Source organism: Cannabis sativa, chromosome 5, assembly GCF_029168945.1.
Source record: "Cannabis sativa cultivar Pink pepper isolate KNU-18-1 chromosome 5, ASM2916894v1, whole genome shotgun sequence".
Lineage (NCBI taxonomy): Eukaryota > Viridiplantae > Streptophyta > Magnoliopsida > Rosales > Cannabaceae > Cannabis > Cannabis sativa.
The window spans coordinates 17,406,415-17,411,963 of record NC_083605.1 but is presented as its reverse complement, the minus strand read 5'-3'; the positions used below and the strand labels follow the sequence as shown (position 1 = coordinate 17,411,963).

General features: G+C 33.4%; 1 pseudogene; it reads right to left on the bottom strand.

The window, feature by feature from the left end:
* Positions 1 to 1,360: 1,360 nt before the first annotated feature.
* On the bottom strand, positions 1,361 to 5,015 carry LOC133037829 (probable sodium/metabolite cotransporter BASS4, chloroplastic; annotated as a pseudogene).
* Between the last annotated feature and the right edge of the window lie 534 nt (positions 5,016 to 5,549).

Sequence of the window (5,549 nt, the reverse complement as noted above, 5' to 3'; positions counted from 1 at the left end):
TGATAAATTGGGTAGATCACATGATAGTCATGATAAAGGGTTTGGAGCACTACTGCCAGGAGGAGAATTAGGTATCTCAAAAAGGTGGGTTAGGTCTATGCAAATTAGAACTTAGGATAGGGAGTTGAGTGCTAATTTTGTAGTATTGGTTTTAGCAAATTTCAATATTATACTTTGAATGGATTTCTTGTCCACGTACTCAGCTAGTATTGATTGTAAATGGAAGATGGTGATCTACGAACCCGAGGGCGAGGAACCGTTCATATTTGTTCGATCAGTTCAGGGATCCCGAATTCAAATAATATAAGTACTAAAAGCTAAAGAATTATTATAAGATGGATGTCTAGGGTTTTTGGCAGTGGTATTGGATATCACACGGCCTAAGTCATTTTGGCCAGAGGATATCCAGGTAGTTCAGGAATTTTTAGATGTTTTTTCTGATGAACTTTTGGGTTTACCACTACAGAGAGAGATAGATCTTGTTATTGATTTAACACCTGGAGCAGAACCAGTTTCTAAGGCACCGTACAGAATAGCTTCAGTAGAGCTTAAAGAATAGAAGATTCTACTTCAAGGGTTGCTTGACCTAGGATTTTCACGGCCTAGTCTGTCACTCTGCGGAGCTCCCTGTACTTTTTGTTAAGAAGAATAATAGATCCCTACGCATGTGTATTGACTGTTGGGAACTAAATAAACTGACTATCAAGAACAAGTATCCTTTACCTACGATCGACAACCTTTTCGATCAATTTCAAGGGAAGATAGTCTTCTCTATCTCTGATCGGGCCATCATTAATTGAGAATTTTAGAGGAGGGAATTTCAAAGACTACTTTCCACACTAGGTATGGGCACTATACACTACTACAAAAAAGATTATTTTCGTCGGTTACAAGGTGACATATAAAGAATTTGCGTCGGTCTTTAAAACCGACGTATAAACTGTAGACGCAAATAGTGTATTATTTGCGTCGGTTATAAAATGACGGAAATAACTATATGCGTCATTTTGAAACCGACGCAAAATAGAAAATGTTTTTTATAATATTCTGCGTCAGTTTGGAAATGACGCGAAAAGAATTGTGCCATTTCAAAACCGACACAAAAAACTAATACTGTCAGTTCTTAAATGACGCATAACCTACTGCAAATACTTTTTTTTTTCACATGTTGCGTCAGTTATAAAATGAAACATAAGTGTAGGTAAAGGAAAATTACAAATTTCCATGTAATTTTCCATACTGCATGTTCATATTTTAAAATGACTTTATATAACAGTAAATACATAATACAAAAAAAAGTTAAAATAACAATTATAAAACACATAAAAATTTCATATTTAGTAATCAATTCTATAATCGATAACGATAAAACTAACTATAAATAATTACATAATACAAAAATTGTTAATAGAAACAATCCTAAAACTTATATTCCACGTATCATTAAAACTAACTATAGATTAATTAAATAATACATAAGAGTTAATAACAATAATCATAAAATTTATATCCCATGTATCATAATAATAAGTGATAACCTTGTACTCAATCAATAATCAAAAGCTTCACTGCATTAATCTCTTCGTTGCTGTAGGGAGCGTCGAGTCGAGGTATGCAACACTTTGAGTATCGACATGGATCAAAATTGTTATCAAGTGTTTACTACACATAATAAAAAATATTAGTTTAATCAACTCACTAATCGATCTATTCATAAATGCTTATATACATATAATAAGAAAGGAGATATGGATTTTTAATTTTTTTACCACTATATAGTAAAGTACCGCAAATATTTATGAATTTATACTTTTAGATCAATAAAAAAGGGACAAAAGAGCATTCATTTCAAGAAAAAAAAAAAGAAAGGCGTATGTATATTTCTAAGAAATAAAACCTAAATCGACTGATTCTACATACATATGGTTTAGAATTTTTTCTTCGCAACAATTGTGTTTTTAATAAAAAAATTTCAAATGTTCACTTCACATACTATAAAATAATCTCATATATTTGCAATGAAACAAAAACTGAAGTCATTCCAAGTTTGAATTATACTATACAAAGATGTAAACTTTGATATTTTAAAACGAAATCTAACATACGTAATCTGTACTCTACAAAAGCCTAGCTCCATTTTCAAAAGTATTATTAAACTAGACATTTGGTAGTGAAACTTATAAACAATATTGATAATTACTTGTGTCAGCTCAGTAATAATATTGAATAGCTACAAAGGAAGGCCTGAATAAGAAGGATATGATGATGAGAGTAACCAACCTGGTTCAAATGTGTTGCAATGCAAGGAAGAACCAGCAAACCCGACTCACCAAATGCACCTCCAAGCTTCTCCTCAACAGCCACCATTACAGAAAGTTTTCTATACAACACAAATCTCAGTGCATTATTAATCTTATCTTACTAATTTTCTTAAACCAGACATATGTTAAATAAAGGAACCTTAAACATTTAAGATGACAGCGATAAATGTATCGCACACCTAGCTTGCAACAAGTACAAAAGCAATGGAATTTTCTTCCTTGGCAAAAACTAATTGACCACCCCCAGAGAGTGTTAAAAGGCTCTTTATAACCATAATATTAATTGCTAATAGGATGAAATGCAGCACCCTGAAATACAAGAAATAAGTCACTTTACTGTAGGTGACCACTTATTTGAGATTATAACATTACTACTAAGAGTGATCAAACTATCCAAACAGACCATGAAACATTCACTGATCGAGAGCTATTAAAACCTCAGCTCAAGACTGTTTATATACACTGTAATAAGGGAGCAATTGGGTATGTGTCAACATAAAGATAAATCTTATAGGAGACTACGGTTAATTGATTTCAATAGTAAAAAATCTCCTTAATTCATTTCTAGTACAACCTATGCAATTCATCATTAGTACATTATTCATTAATACACACATATATTTATGTAGCAGAGGAAGAAAAAGAAAAGGATGGGTTTTGAGGATTGAGGAATATCATACAGAAGAGGTAGTACTAGTAGGTGCTGCTGCATACAAATTGCCAAGTTTTGCAACAAAGACAACGAGTGCACATCAAAGCATAATGTATATCTCTTTTACTGAAACATTCTACATAATCTCAACTTCTCAAGTCAGAATGCACATCTTATAAGATTTTTCCAAAAAATTCTGTCAACAAATTATTTAAATACAAAAACAAAGAAATTATAAGTGCCTCCAATAATAACAAAATATATTTCTTAAGGAAAAGTTATTTTTCTATTCATTCTGAAAATCTTGCTTTTAAAAGAGGTTGTTTCTGAAAACAACGTGAGACAATAGCAGAGTGCTTTAAGAGATATTTGCACCTATAAAAACAGTTCATTAAACAAAACTGCTTATTCCATTAATATATATGTTGCAAAACATACCAAAATCAAGGTCAGATGAGGATCCTTCTTCAATATCATCATCACTAGCAATGTTTTCAAAACCTTGTTGCTTCATCACTGATTCCATGTCTTTAATGAAACGGTCCACATCTAGGTTCACCTCTTTTAGGTTCCTTTAAAAAAAAAAACAGTGTTGGATGAGCTGCTTATGCGACAAGAACACAAGAAACAAAGCATGGTCACTTAAATAAAGTATCACTTGACTTTCATTACAGCTTGAGCAAAGTATTTGGTTGCAGCCTGAAGCAAATTTCCATTCAGAATTTCATTGATAAAATTCAAACAGGCAACTCACTAAAAGAATTTCAACAATGGGGTTTAGAAAAAAGAGTAGCTTGGAATGTATACCCAACATGAAATATACAAACTGATTTCCAATCACTCAATCATAAGATTCAGTCCAATTAAGAGCATACATAGAAGTAGATGAGTTTCCAAATCAAAGAGAAAAATACTGCCTAAACCTAAGCCCCAAATACTTTTCCAAAAGTTATATTGTTTCAGCCTCTAAAACCTTATTGCTAGGACCAGTTGAAAAGAAACCGTAGCAAACTTTTATTCTTTCCATACCACAACGACAAGATTTAAAAACTAAGAATGTTTGGCCAGGCTGGCTACATCGTGTCAATTACAAAAATAACAGAGAAAAATGAAGATATGTTCAAGCTGCATGGTGCAAACAACAATAAAATTAAACCAATCCATACATATATCTAAAAAGTAACAACAAAATTAAACTCCATATTTATATATATAAAAGAAAACAACAACAACAATAAAATTAAACCAAAAGAAATACCCAATTCATTGTTTTTAGATTTAACTATCGAAATGGCCTACGGTTCTTTTCTCTCTACCAGAGTAAGGGAAAAAAAGAGAGAGAGAGAGAATCGTGTAGTGTTGGACCTGCCTGGAAGATGAATGATTTGGAAGTGGAGGGTGACATCGTTGACCGCAGCACATACATCTCTGGCAAGACTATCGCTAACCCTCTTTTTAGTATTATCATAATTTTCAAATTTCCCTGTAAGAAAACTTTCCAAATTGAAATAAAAAAAAGTAAAAATAATCATCAAACATGATATAATTTACAGATTTGAATAATGAAGGAGAAAAAGACTCACCTTAGGCCTCACGAGAATGAGTTGCTTCCTCTTCGAAGGTCCAAGGAAGAAGATGAAGTTGACCTCGGCCCTTTGCCTAATGAAGAGAAATCTGATCGAGAGACAAAAAAAAACACCCATGAGATTCGAAGAAAATAGAAAAGAAAGAACAAGACTTACTGAGTTGGAGTTTTCGTCGAATCTTGTTGGGTTTTCCTCAAATCCTATTGGGTTTCCACTGAATGGGGTTGGGCTTGGGCAGAGATGGGGTTGGACTTGGGCGAAGATGGGGTTGGGACAGAAGACGAGGAGCATGGAGGAGGAGGAGGACGGGACGAGGAGGACAGAGCGGAGGAGGAGGCTTAGGATCAAAGGTTGAAGATAAAGTGAAATGAAGATTTGCTTGACTTCAATTGAGGGGTTAGGGTAAATTAATAAGATTTGTGTCGGTGGATAATAGAAGCTATAGGTTTAAGCTTCAGTTTTAAAATGAAGCAAAAAAGATTAGCTAGACTTTCAAACCGACGCTAAAAAATAAATATTTTTTTAAAAAAAATTTCTATTAGCATCGGGTATTGTATTAGCGTCTAATATACAACCGACGCTAATTAATACTTTTTTGCGTCAGTTTAGAAGTGACGCCCCAATGTTTTGTTGTACTATTCACGTCGGTCAACGCGATGAATAGTAGCGTTGACCGACGTAAATAGTGCTTGGTTATGTCTTTTGAACTAACCAACACCCTAGCATCTTTTAAGGATTTGATGAATAGGGTATTACAGGATTTTCTTGATATCATTGTTATTGTATTTATCGACGATATCCTTGTGTACTCTTAATTTGAAGAAGAACATGAGCAACATCTCTATATGGTTATGCAGTGATTACGAGAACATCAATTGTATGCCAAGTTCAAAAAGTGCGAGTTTTAGCTATCTTAGGTGTCTTTACATGGACACATTGTCAGTAAAGATGGGATCAAGGTCGATCCAGGGATGATTGAATATGTCAAGG